Source organism: Sciurus vulgaris (assembly GCF_902686455.1).
Source record: "Sciurus vulgaris genome assembly, chromosome: 3".
NCBI lineage: Eukaryota > Metazoa > Chordata > Mammalia > Rodentia > Sciuridae > Sciurus > Sciurus vulgaris.
The window spans coordinates 49,471,073-49,485,546 of NC_136463.1; the positions used below are offsets into that span (position 1 = coordinate 49,471,073).

The following is a 14,474-nucleotide window of genomic DNA, read 5'->3' on the forward strand; positions in this document are numbered from 1 at the left end:
ACATTTTTTTGTTATCACTGAAAAAATATGCCCCTTAAAATCAATGGAATGTCATACTATAATTGGTCCTTTTTTTTCTTCCTTGGTGGGATGTAAAACAATGATTTATGTTACAACCAATAGTATTGAATTTGATATGTGGTACGTGATACGAGATAGGATTTATTTATTATGGATTAATTTGTAGCACCTAATCCCTGGATATTTAGAAGAGGAAGTTTCTTCCTGGACTGGGCTAGACTATATTTAAGAGGGGACAGGAATGCATTGCCAGAACTGGGGTTGGAGTGGAGGAGAAAGGGATGGAAATAGGTGGAAGGAGGTTTCAGGTGTGACAAAGAAAGACACCAAATCAGAAATGATTAAGGTATATTTCAGGGTTATTGAAAAGGTAGATATTACTGAAATGGAGAGTTCATTCTGAGGCGCATATGCCTGTAAATAAAGGTAGGATCATGGCAGATTTCAGAAGGATTTGGATAACAAGCTGGCAGGTTTGGATTTCATCTTGTATATGCATTTTGAGCCAATGAATAACATACTAAAAATAGTGTTCTAAGAAGATTACTCTGTGCAGGGTGGATTGAAGTGTGAAAAATTGGAGACAAGGAGAACAGTCAGGAATTCATCTTTGTAATTCAGCACAAATGTGATGAGGTGTACCTGGGGAGTTGAAATGAGTATGCAGAGCACAGGTGAGATATGAAGGAATTGGCTAATAATGCTTTTTTCTGGTTGGATTGGGTGGTTTGGTTTGGGTTGGGATAATAGGAATTTTAAATCTAAAAAAAAAAAATCAGTCTTAAACAATTTATTTTTCCATTATACAGTATTTTTTGCCAAGAATTGCTCTTCCTTTTATGCTTAGTTTCAAAATTATTTTTTAAAAAATGTATAACTTTAGTCTAAATATTATTGTTATTGCTCACCACCACTTATAATTTGCCTCCTTTTCTAGCTTTATCTTCTTAGATTTTATTTACTTATTTGTTCTTATGAAAGTGCTTTCTCTGGGGTGATTTGCAGGTGTGTTGGAATAGATTTAAACCTTTTGCATGTCTAAAACTTATCACCCCATTTCTAAATATTTTTTAAACTAAAATCTGAAGATTTGATTTCTGGATTTTCAGTGTTGCAAAAGAAAAGTTTGATGTGGAATTGGCCCTTTTTTTTTTTTGTGGGCAATTTTTTTTAACTACCTGGGTACTTATGGTATTTTTCCCTCTAAAATTTGATTTAAAAAAAAGGCAAATAAGGTATGTTTTTATGTGTCTCAATTCATTCATTATGTAATGCTTGGGGAATTCTTTCAAACTGAAGAGTCACATCTTCCTTTAGTTCAGGAATAATGTTCTTTTAATTCTTTGATTTTTACTCTTTTGAACACTCTGATCTGTCAGGAATTCTTGTTACACACAACTGCTACATCATCTGGTTCCCCCTTGTTTCATCTTAATCTCAGTCATGCTCTTCTCTCATATACATGGGAAAACTTCTTGAACACAAGTTCTCTGAAAAATTACTTTGTTTTATATGAATTCATTTGCTCTGTATCACATTTGTGGCATTTTAAAAGGTATTTGCCATTTTTAATTGCTAATAAATATTTTCTGATTCACATTGCTTTCTTTATGGGACCAGATTTATAAGTGGAAAATCATTTTGAATTGTCTTGAAAGTCCCTATTGGAGATTAGGTTACCCTTGGTTATTTCATCAACTATTATTGAACTGAGGGGACTTTTTCTTTGAGTTATTACATAGTTCTCTTTTTGAAGATGATGAACATTTTCACTTATTAGTTGCTTTGCCAGTAATCATTATTGCAGATGATTTTTTTTTTGTCCATTGACAAATGAGACGAGGAAGGATTTTTATTAATCCTTTGTTCACTATCATAATGAAGTACCTGAAATAGGTAAACATTATAAAGAGAAGAGGTTCATTTACCTCACAATTATGGAGATTCAAGGGCATAATGCTGACATTAGCTCTAGTGAGGACCTCCTGGCAGATGGCAGGAGCACATGGAAGAGCGAGAGATTGCATCCAAATGGGAAGCCAGAGAAAGACCCACCCTCTCTCCCATTAGGCTCTGCCTCTTAAAGGTTCCACACCACGGCTATACCACCAAACTGAGGACCCAGTTTTCAACATGTGAACCATGGGATACAAACCATGTCCAAATCGTAGCAGGTTCTATGAAGAATTTTGAATATCAGTAACTAAAATATTTTAGATCCCAATAAAGAGAAAAGGGAAATATTTAGATTTAGATTTAGAAAAGGGAAATATTTAGATTTATAGATGTTTAGTTTGCCCAGTTAGAGACACCATGGCTTATAGGGTGTAGAGAGGAACTTCAAACTAGAGGGAGCTATGGGGAGGAGGGTTCTGACCAGGACACCATAGCATCCCTACCCCTTTTGATTACGTGCTGTGTACTGGCTTGTGAGTCTCTTCCCAACTCTGTGTTCAGTGACGTCATATTGCTAACTTGAAATGTATGATGGCGGGAACATTGACACCCTAGAAATTGGCAAACATTGTCCTGTAGGTCATGGCGTCTCCCCTGTGCCTGATGGTGGGTGGTTGAACATTTGCCAGCATGCAGTTGTCCTTAGACGTTAACCTGGGTGTTATATATTCCTATGCCCAATGTCTAAATCTGCCTTGAGAAATTTTGTGATGATGAGTTTTGTGCTTTTAACACTTTCTCCTTGTTATGGACCACATGGTGCCCTCCCTAAATTCAAATATTGCATATACTGAAGCCTTAATACCTAGTTCCTCAGAACTTTTAAAAAAATAATTAAAAAAAATTCATTTGTTCTTTTTAGTTATGCAGGACAGTAGAATGTATTTTGATAAATCATAATACATGCAGTATAACTTCCCATTCTTGTGGTTGTATGTGATGTGGAGTTACATGGTCACGTATTCATACATGAACATAGGAAAGTTATGTACGATTCATTCTACTGTCTTTCCCAATCCCATTCCCCTTCCATTTCCCCCAATTTCCCCTTTCGATCTGGTGAAACACAACTCCTCCCTCTCCCCCTGCCTATTGTGAGTTAGCATCTGCATATCAGAGAGAACATTTGGCCTCAACTCTTTTTGGGGGGGGGATTGTCTTATTTCACTTAGCATGATAGCCTCCAGTTCCATTCATTTACTAGCAAATGCTATGATTTCATTCTTCTTTATGTCTGAGTAATATTCCATTGTGTGTATGTACCATATTTGCTTTAACTATTCGTCTGTTGAAGGATACCTAGTCTGGTTCCATAATTAGTTATTGTGAATCGAGCTGCTATAAACATTGATGTGAATGCATCACTATAGCATGCTGATTTTAAGTCCTTTGGGTATATGCTGAGGAGTGGGATAACTGGATCAAATGGTGGTTCCTGAATGTGAGTGTTTTTGGTGACAGACACTTTAAAGATGCGATAAAGTTAAAATAAGACAACTCAGGTTGATTTATTAAGCTGTATATCCTTAAGGATGACTGTATCCTTACAAGAAGAGGAAACTTGGACACATGGTGAGACATCATGTTGCACATGCAGAGGAAAGACCAGGTGAAGACATAGCAAGTACACAGACATCTGCAAGCCAAGGAGAGGGCCCTCAGAAGACAATAACCCTGCCAATTCATTGATCTTCCACCTAAAACTGTGAAAAAATGAAGTTTTGTTTGAGCTACTGTTCTATGATGTTTTCTTATAACAGCCCTACAGGCTAATATATCCCTTGGATGACCCTATACCTTCCCGTATTTCACCTTTCCCTTTTCTTCACAGAATTTCAATCAGGAAATTTTCTAGTTCTTTACAGAACAGTTCAGAGTCAGGAAATGTAACCATTTCCTATTTGTCAACTTGTACATTTAATAGATGGTGTTAAAGATCCCGTGAAAAGGCCAAGTTCATCCTGTTTTTTAGTGCAAAGTGGCCCCTTCTCTTCCTACATTTGCCCCAGAGGTTTGTCCACATAGAGAGTCAGTCTATGGAAAGTGTATGGAATAGTGTGAAGATTCACACGTGGGGAGAATACAGGTCAAAGTTCAAGGGCAAAGGGTTCAAGGATGATGAAGAACAGGCAGAGTTACAATATAAGAAACAAAGAGCTCTCTTTTTTTTTTCAATTCAAATAACTGTCTTTGTCCAAAATAAACTATCTTAGAGGATTATGAAATCATTTCAGATGAAATTCTTAAATTAGAATCTTTAATTCCAATGACATTCTCTGGTTGATTCAACTTCTCATCCTGTCCCCATCTAATTATATCAAATTTATCTCACTAAGCCAAAACATCCACTGGATAGTTTTACTTAAGTTTCTCCTGAAAAATGGTAATTCAAGCAGACCTCTTGATTATGTTTAAATTTGGGCAAACAACTGATTATTAAATGATTGATGAATGATAGTTATGCAAGAGCATTTGTACAAAGGCTGTCTTTAATATGGCTAAATAAATATTCATCTTGCTAACTTACACTTGTTCAGTGTGTTATCACAGAGATGTTCTGAGGTCATGCTGTGTGAGATAAGACGGTGATTCATAATACTGGACTTGTTGGAATCTATGTGCATTAGCACCATGCACAGGAAACTCATCTCTTCAACAGAGGCTCACTGAAGATCTGTTGTTTGCTAGGCACTCAAGATGCAAAGATGAATAAGATATAACCTCTGTCCTCAAGCAGTGACAAGGCATATCAACAGTCCCTTGCAATAAAACAGGTTCCAATAGCAGTCTCACCATAGTGCTGTGTAATTTTGAAGAAGTTATTTTACTTTCCTGAACGTCAGTTTCCTTACCTATAAAACAGAATTTTAAAATTCTACCTGACATCCCCAAGTCTCAGCTGAGATCAAACAAATGAGCTTGCTAACAACAAACTCTAGGCTTTCTCAGATCTCATCTTTTTTTAAATTAGAGCTTTATAATTATGCATAGTAATTGGGTTCATCCCAACAAACTCAGTTCCTGTTCCCCATTTTTCTCTTCCCCTTCCTCCCACCTTCTCCTTCCTTTACTCTACTAGAATTCCTTTCACTAAACTATTAATTTATATTTGATTGGTATTTATGTTATCCTATCCTTCCTTCCCTGTTTCTTTTTTTTTTTTTTCATTTTTATTTTATTTATTTATTTATTTATTTTTATTGTAAACAAATGGGATACATGTTGTTTCTCTGTTTGTACATGGCGTAAAGGCATACCATTTGTGTAATCATAAATTTACATAGAGTAATGTTGTTTGATTCATTCTGTTATTTTTTCCCTTCCCCCCACCCCTCCCACCCCTCTTTACCCTCTATACAGTACTTCCTTCCTCCATACTTGCCCCCCTCCCTAACCCTAACTCTAATCCTAACACTAACCCTTCCCTCCCCCCCATTATGTGTCATCCTCCACTTATTAGTGATATCATTCGTCCTTTCGCTTTTTGAGATTGGCTTATCTCACTTAGCATGATATTCTCCAATTTCATCCATTTGCCTGCAAATGCCATAATTTTATCATTCTTTATGGCTGAGTAATATTCCATTGTATATATGTACCACAGTTTCTTTATCCACTCATCAATTGAAGGGCATCTAGGTTGGTTCCACAGTCTGGCTATTGTGAATTGAGCAGCTATGAACATTGATGTGGCTGTGTCTCTGTAGTATGCAGATTTTAAGTCCTTTGGGTATAGGCCAAGGAGTGGGATAGCTGGGTCAAATGGAGGGTCCATTCCAAGTTTTCTAAGGAATCTCCACACTGCTTTCCAGAGTGGCTGCACTAATTTGCAGCCCCACCAGCAGTGTATGAGTGTACCTTTCTCCCCACATCCTCGCCAACACCTGTTGTTGCTCGTATTCTTGATAATCGCCATTCTAATTGGGGTGAGATGGAATCTTAGGGTGGTTTTGATTTGCATTTCTCTTATTACTAGAGATGTTGAACATTTTTCCATATGTTTGTTGATTGCTTGTAGATCTTCTTCTGTGAAGTGTCTATTCATTTCCTTAGCCCATTTGTCCACTGGATTATTTGAATTCTTGGAGTAGAGTTTTTTGAGTTCTTTATAGATTCTGGAGATTAGTGCTCTATCTGAAGTATGATTGGCAAAGATATTCTCCCACTCTGTAGGCTCTTTCTTCGCATTGCTGATAGTTTCCTTTGCTGAGAGAAAGCTTTTTAGTTTGAATCTATCCCAGTGGTTGATTCTAGCTTTTATTTCTTGTGCTATGGGAGTCCTGTTAAGGAAATCTGGTCCTAGACCAACAAGGTGAAGATTTGGACCTACTTTTTCTTCTATAATCTGCAGGGTCTCTGGTCTGATTCCGAGGTCCTTAATCCATTTTGAGTTTAGTTTCGTGCATGGTGAGAGATATGGGTTTAGTTTCATTCTGTTGCATATGGATTTCCAATTCTCCCAGCACCATTTGTTGAAGAGGCTATCTTTTCTCCATTGCATATTTTTGGAAACTTTGTCTAGTATGAGAAAATTGTATTTATTTGGGTTTGTGTCCGTGTCCTCTATTCTGTACCATTGATCTACCTTTCTATTTTGGTACCAATACCATGCCGTTTTTGTTACTATTGCTTTGTAGTAGAGTTGAAGATCTGGTATTGCAATACCCCCTGTTTCACTCTTCCTGCTAAGGATTGCTTTAGCTATTCTGGGTTTCTTATTCTTCCAGATGAATTTCATAATTGCTTGCTCTATTTCTGTAAGGTACACAATTGGGATTTTAATTGGAATTGCATTGAATTTGTATAGCACTTTAGGTAGTATGGCCATTTTGACAATATTAATTCTTCCTATCCAAGAACATGGGAGATCTTTCCATCTTCTAAGGTGTTCTTTAATTTCTTTCTTTAGTGTTGTATAGTTCTCATTGTAGAGGTCTTTCACCTCTTTTGTGAGATTGATTCCCAAGTATTTTATTTTTTTCGAGGCTATTGTGAATGGGGTAGTTTTCCTAATTTCTCTTTCTGAAGATTCATCACTTATGTATAAAAATGCGTTGGATTTATGGGCATTGATCTTGTAACCTGCTACTTTACTGAAATCACTTATGAGTTCTAAGAGTTTTCTGGTGGAATTTCCAGGTTCCTCTAAATATATAATCATGTCATCAGCGAACAGGGATAGTTTGAGTTCTTCTTTTCCAATTCGTATCCCTTTAATTTCTTTGGTTTGTCTAATTGCTCTGGCCACAGTCTCAAGAACGATGTTGAATAGAAGTGGTGAAAGAGGGCATCCCTGCCTTGTTCCAGTTTTTAGGGGGAATGCTTTCAGTTTTTCACCATTTAGAATGATATTAGCCATGGGCTTAGCATAAATGGCCTTTACAATGTTAAGGAATGTTCCCACTATCCCTATTTTTTCTAGTGTTTTGAGCATGAAGGGGTGCTGTATTTTATCAAATGCTTTTTCTGCATCTATTGAAATAATCATGTGATTCTTGACTTTAAGTCTATTAATATGGTGAATTACGTTTATTGATTTCCTGATGTTGAACCAACCTTGCATCCCTGCCCTGTTTCTTGATTTTACTCTAACTTTCACATCTGAGCAAAAACATTTCAATTTGAGTTTCTGAGCTTGGCTTATTTCACTTAGCATGATAGCTCCATTTCCATCTACTTACTGGCAAATGCCATAATTTCATTCTTTTTTATGGTGAGTAGAACTCCACTGTGTGTGTGTGTGTTTATCACAATTTCTTAATCCATTCATTTATTGATGGGCATCTGGGTTGATTCCATAATTTAGCTATCATGAATTGTGCTGCTATAAATACTGAGGTGGCTGTATGGCTGCAGTATGCCAATTTTAGATCTTTAGGGAAAATACCAAGGAGTGGGATAGCTGGGTCATATGTTGGTTCCATCTCTAGTTTTCTGAGTTTTCTGAGGAATGTCTGTACTGCTTTCCAGAGTGGTCGTGCTAGTCTGAAGTCCCACCAACACCGTGTAAGTGTTCCTTTCTGCCCACGACAATGCCAGCGTTTATTATTATTTTGCATTCTCAATCATTGCCATTCAGATCTCATCTTATAGCTCTAAATATGGGTTCTTCCAGTCAGAATGGTCCTCCTCTTTGCCCTGGGCAACTTTGGCTTACCTGAGCCTGTGTACCCTGGAAAGGATGCCTGAGGGATGCTCACTTCCTGCTTCTCTCCTTCCCCACAGCCTCCCCTGTCCTGTCACAACTTCTGCCTCCTCCATCCAATCCTGGGACAGAAGAGTATGGGTTTTGAATCTCAGGGGCAGGAAGAAGAGATCTTGTTTTCTTTGCATGCTGATTTATTAGATCAATTCTGTGTTTAGAAGAAAGACACTTTAGAGACTACTGTGGTTTGAATGTTGAATGTCTTCCGAAGGCCCACATGTGTTAAAGGCTTGGTCCCCAGGTGGCACTTGGGAGGTGGTGAAATGTTTAGAAAGTAGGATCTTGTGGGAGGGCATTAGGTCACTGGGGGTGTACCCTTGAAAGGGATATGGGATCCTGTTCTCTTCCATTGCCTCCCTCTTTCTTCCTGGTTATGGATTAAGTAACTTTGCTCTACCCTACTCTCCTGCCATACGTGTGGTCTCAGTAGAACCCCAAAGCAAAAGACCACTTGATGGGTTGGAACATTCAATACCATGAGCCAAGATAAAATTTTCTCTTTGTAAATTAATTATCTCAGGCATTTCATCATAGTAACAGGAAACTGATTAATACAGAGATACACCCAAGAGATCACCAAATAAATAAATGTTATCATTAAGTCCTTCAATAGGGTCAATTTACCTACAGGGACTAGAGCAGGAGGGTCCCGTTACCCTCCCTGAGACCATCTGTTTGCATTAATTGAGGCTTTTGTGTACGCCAGGTGCTTCTGTGAAGAGCATTATGAATTTTCACAGCAATTGAAGTTGCAGTTGAGGAAGAGCTGAGAGAGGTTCAGTAACAAGTCCGAAATCATCCTGGCTTACACAATTCCACACTTCAGCTTTGTTGGCTCTACTCAAACCACCTCACCCCACCCGCTTCTGGGCTCCTAAATAGTTTTCAGAGGAGAAAGATTCATAGAAGCCCAGTTTCTGGACCTAGAATGAAGTTTTTCTCACCTACCCCTTTCTGTCCCTCAATTTTGGTCCATCCTTTGAATCACATGCCAACATTAGAATCAGAGAGGAGGGTTGATACTGAAATGAGATGTGATCTAAGGGTCTAGATTCCTAGCCCCGATTCCCTGCTAATTTGCCATATGATCTTGGACAAGTCACCACACAACCTGATCTTATTTGCTCATTTGTGGAGGGAGGAGGGTTGAGTAGTTTCACGCCCAAGAGTGGTAGAGACTCAGCAGAGCCCACATGTCACATTGCACTCTGTGTGCACTGGCAGCTCTGTAGACTGCACACAGTGCTTTTGTTGGAGAGGAGGAGGGGAGTCAGGCTGGCACTCTTCTTAGTTCCCTTTTGCCCATTAGTTGGCAAATGCTCAGAGAATAGAAACGCCTTTTCGTGTAACTCTAATCTAAACACACTTTGAAAGGGGTGACTGTTGCCAAAAATTTATATTTATCCCAAGAAAAATTAGAAACTATTTTTGGATTATCTGCACATGACTTGCCTGCCTCACTGCAGATAAACAGAAATTACTTGTGTGCAAACCCATGTGCTGCTTGGAACATGGGTCACATCTCCCCCCTACAATTCTGCCTTTGCAAATAGAAGTTCTACGAGACCACTCTTGCCCGACAACTCCAGATTGTGAAAAGATTAAGAGTGAGGGATGCACTCAGATCTAGGTCTGAATTCTGGCTCTCAAGCTTCCCAGCTGCGTAGCTTTGGAAAAGTTAACTTCTTTGAGCCTCAGTTTGCTTATATGAAATGTGGGGACAAGTAACAACTCATTTCGAGGTGTATGTGGAATTACCTGGTGGCACCTGATTGGGTACCTGGTGGGAACTCAATGCTTGCTATGTCCCTTCTCTTCCCAGATCTGTTTTGAGCCCTGAATCTACAATTGAGAAGATGGCTGGAGAGATTAGGGAAATATTCATCTCAATCTTCAACGACTTTCAGCCAGGAAGAACTAACTCTGAAAGAGAATCAGCTGCGGACAGCAGACTGCAAGCTGCAATCATAATCTCTGTGCATCTATGTATTGTAGGTGTGGAGAGCAGCCAGGGAGGGATGGAAATGCAGCTCAGTGACCAGTGCATATGGTAGGCACAGGCTTTCCAATTCAAAGATTTTAAAACACTGGCCCAGCAAACATGTGGATAGGCTGCACGTGGTCCCTGGAACTCCTATTCGTAACTTCAACTCTAGAGGAAACTTGCTCCATTCCTTGAAAAGCTGTCTTTAAAAAAATCACCTCCCTTGGAAACCTCTCTTTGTGCATGGCTCCTGGTGTTTCCTGGCACAACCATTCATTTGTGAGCATTTGGTAAGCATGTATTTTGCACAAAATATTGCAGAAGAGACAGAAATGGAAAAAATGTCATAGCTCAGGGGTAGGCATTCAAATTTAAAGCAAAGCATCTAGCATTTTAAGGTAAGGAAATACGGACTAAAGAAATTGCTTCTGTCAGGCATGGGACGAGGGGCTGGAGCAGCAGAGAGGAAGATTAATGGTGGAGGTGTCCTGTGAGCCCTAACGGTTGTGACAGGTGGCATGGAGGGAGATGGGTATAATGGTTGTGGGGTTTGCTTGTCTCTTATATGTATGTTGCTCTTTCCTATTGGAATGTTGGAAATTCCATGAAGGAGGGGCTTTAGCCTCTGAGTTTCCTGATTTCCTCACATTCCTTAATGCCTATCTTAGTTTCTTACTATTTAAGAATCCTCGTCTGGACCTTGAGAAAATGAGATGCCAGGTTCCCTATCAGTGGGAAGCAAACAGTCTGAGGCGTTTGGGGAACACAGATAAAACTAGTGAGATTGGTACTACGCCTGCCTAAGCTGGTGGACTCCTGAGACTGTGGCTGACAGATGAAGTCTTGCTCCTGATAATGGCACCTCAGGACTTCCTCTTCAGTTGAAAGGAGAATGGCAGGCACCCCAGTTCCTAATTGACCCTAATCATAGATGTTTAGAAACAACTGAGAGGAAAGACCTCACACATTACAGAGCTTACCAGGAAGTGAGTTAGTCAGATTATCAGCAGCCAAGGATAAAGAGTGTTGACTTATTGGAAAGAGGAAAAACCTACACTGATTGGGCAATATCCATGAAATAGGATCTCATCCAATTTCTAGAGGTTTCCAGTCAGATCATGACAATTCCAGATGCTTTTCTCCTCATTCTATTTAAGGGCTTCAAGAAAGTGAATGTTGAATCAGGGGGAAGAATATGAATGTTACCTAAATACCTGTTATTTGCTGGCCACTAAACTGAGTTCTTCATCTGTGATAGCTTATTTACTCCTCATACCAAACCAGGATTCAATGAGGGATAGACTCTGTTGTCACTTTATAAAAGACAAGACTTGGAAGCTATTTGTCTTGTACAGGGTTATCCTTTTAATAAGTTGCTGGGCTGAGCCTCAAACTCAGGTTTGTCTACTCCATAATTGATCTACCTAGTTTTGGTTGGTGTCCCCAGGAAGGACTCTGATATTGTTGAGTTGGGGTATAAGACCTGGAACAGCAAAGGAATAATTCCCATAAAGTGAGAAAAGCAAGATTGCTTTGGAGGAATTTTTTTTTTTTTTTTTCTTTTCTTTTGCGGTGCTGGGGATCAAACCCAGGGCCTTGTGCTTGCAAGGCAAGCACTCTACCAACTGAACTATCTCCCCAGCCCAGCTCTAGAGGAATTTGATTGTGACATGATAGCGATAGAGGCCTCGGCAGATCCTAGCAGGAGGAGGCTCTTACTCAGGGGCAAAATTGCAGGGGTGCCAGAAAACTCAGCAATCAGGATCCGTATTTTAGTACATGTTAAAAAATGAATGAATATAAAAATCCATGCCAAAGAAGACAACAAAAATTTTAAATACTACAAAGACAAAATCCAATGCTGTATTCGTATCTATTCCAAGTGCCTCAACCTAATCCTGGTCCTTTCCTGATCTGTTTTTACATTACATTTTGGTATTTAATTATGAAGTTTTTGCATTAATTTAAAAAAAAATTGCATAGAAATTTTAAACTTTTTTTTTTTTTTTTTTCTTTTAAACAGATTTCTGGTGCCTCCTTCAAATTTTCTCCAAGGCAAGTGATTTACTCATCTCACTCTGTGCTAGTCCTGAACCCTGAGAAACTCTAGATTTGGGATTGTCCTTTAGGATTGTCCTGCCTTGGGGAGATGAGGCTGGGTCTTTGCATCCCCAATTCCCCAAGACAAGTCATTGAATATATGTGACCCTGTAGAAAGAATGTAGGATTGGGTGATTCTCTGGCTGAGAACAAATTTCTGAATGAGATTTAGCTCAGAACCAGGAGCCCCCCAACACTCCCAGCAGCAGTAGGTTCTGGGTGACACAACACTCCAGTACACTCGATAGGCTAAACTCAAACTCAAGGTTTTTTCTCCTGTGCTCTCCTCTGAACTAGAGGCAAAGCTTGTCATTAAATCAAAACTCCTGTGGAAGTAAATCTGCCTGGGAGAGCATTGCCTACCAAATACAGATTTCCAACATCATATGGTTTTTTCAAGGAAGATGTTGAGAGTTGAAAATATTATTCATGCATCAGTTCTAGAAGTTATTGTGTGCTACTGTTTCCATCTGCAAAGGTCACTGCTAACTAGGCTAGCACTTAAGCCCCAGAGAGTTTCGTGGCTTAGACAAAACTTCCAGATTTCAACAGCATTGAGATCAAAAGTGTCTGAAACCAGTCAGCATCCGCCTCCAACTCTACCACGCATATCACTGTTAACCAATGGGGTTTTGCTCCCTCTTCTTTGTATGCTCTCAGAGTAAGTTCCTTTTTAGCCCGTGTTGAAGTTTAGATGTACTCCCTTGCTGGGTCCTGTCTAGGACTTCTTAGTTGAGAACAAAAATGTTGAAGTGAGCAGGACCAAAACAGGCTTGGATTGCTCTCAGCAGGTGTGGTCAGTGGAATGAGGACTCTTTTTTTTTTTTCTTGCGGTGCTGGGGATCGAACCCAGGGCCTTATGCATGCAAGGTAAGCATTCTACCAACTGAGCTATATCCCCAGCCCAGAATGAGGATGCTTTTATTTATTTATTTTAAAAATTTATTTATTTTGATTCATTGTAAACAAATGGGGTAAAACTTATTTCTCTAGTTCTACACGAAGTAGAGTCATACCATTTTTGTAATCATACATTAACATAGGGTAATGATGTTTGTCTCAGTCTGTTATTTTTCCCTTCCCCCCCTCTCCCCCCCCCTTTCCTCTATACAATCCATCCTTCCTCCATTCTTGCCTCCCTCCCACCCCCAATTATGTATCATCATCTGCTTATCAGAGAGATCATTCGGTCTTTGGTTTTTTGGGATTGGTTTATCTCACTTAGCATGATATTCTCCATGCCTGCAAATGCCATAATTTTATTCTTCTTTATGGCTGAGTAATATTCCATTGTGTATATATCCATTCATCAATTGAAGGGCATCTAGTTTGGTTCCACAATCTAGCTATGAACTTGATGTGGCCCCATCACTGTAGTATGTTGATTTTCAGTCCTTTGGGTATAGACCAAGGAGTGGGATAGCTGGGTCAAATGGTGGTTCCATTCCAAGTTTTCTAAGGAATCTCCACACTGCTTTCCAGAGTGGCTGCACTAATTTGCAACCCCACCAGCAATGTATGAGTGTACCTTTTTCCCCACATCCCCGCCAACACCTATCATTGCTTGTATTCTTGGTAATTACCATTCTAATTGGAGTGAGATGAAATCTTAGGGTAGTTTTGATTTGAATTTCTCTTATTACTAGAGATGTTGAACATTTTTTCATACATCTGTTGATTGCTTGTAGATCTTCTGTGAAGTGTCTGCTCATTTCCTTAGCCCATTTGTTGATTGGGTTATTTATATTCTTGGTATAAAGTTTTTTGAGTTCTTTGTAGATTCTGGAGATTAGTGCTCAATCTGAAGTGTTTGTGGCAAAGATTTTCTCCCACTCTGTGGGCTCTCTCTTCACATTGCTGATAGTTTTCCTTGCTGAGAAAAAGCTTTTTAGTTTGAATCTATTCCAATTATTGATTCCTGCTTTTATTTCTTGTGCTATGGGAGTCCTGTTGAGGAAGTCTGGTCCTAAGCCAACAAGTTGAAGATTTGGACCTACTTTTTCTTCTATAACATGCAAGGTCTCTGGTCTGATTTCAAGGTCCTTGATCCATTTTGAGTTGAGTTTTGTGCAGGGTGAGAGATAGGGGTTTAGTTTCATTCTGCTGCATATGGATTTCTAGTTTTCCCAGCACCATTTGTTGAACAGGCCATCTTTTCAGAATGGGGACTCTTCGGCTGGGATATTGGAGAGTACGCCACCAGGAGTA

At 39.3% G+C, this 14,474-nt stretch overlaps 1 long non-coding RNA gene across 3 annotated transcripts in view; it reads left to right on the forward strand.

Moving 5' to 3' along the window:
- Positions 1-519: 519 nt before the first annotated feature.
- LOC306658399 overlaps positions 520-14,474 on the forward strand; it is a 63,803-nt gene continuing 49,848 nt past the window's right edge. For 2 of the 3 annotated variants that reach the window (XR_013763043.1, XR_013763044.1), the window contains exons 1-2: positions 540-695; positions 10,005-10,232. This is a non-coding gene — a long non-coding RNA (uncharacterized lncRNA). Of the gene's footprint in view, positions 696-10,004; positions 10,233-14,474 lie in introns of all 3 variants that reach the window. The other variant, XR_013763042.1, reaches the window with a different exon arrangement.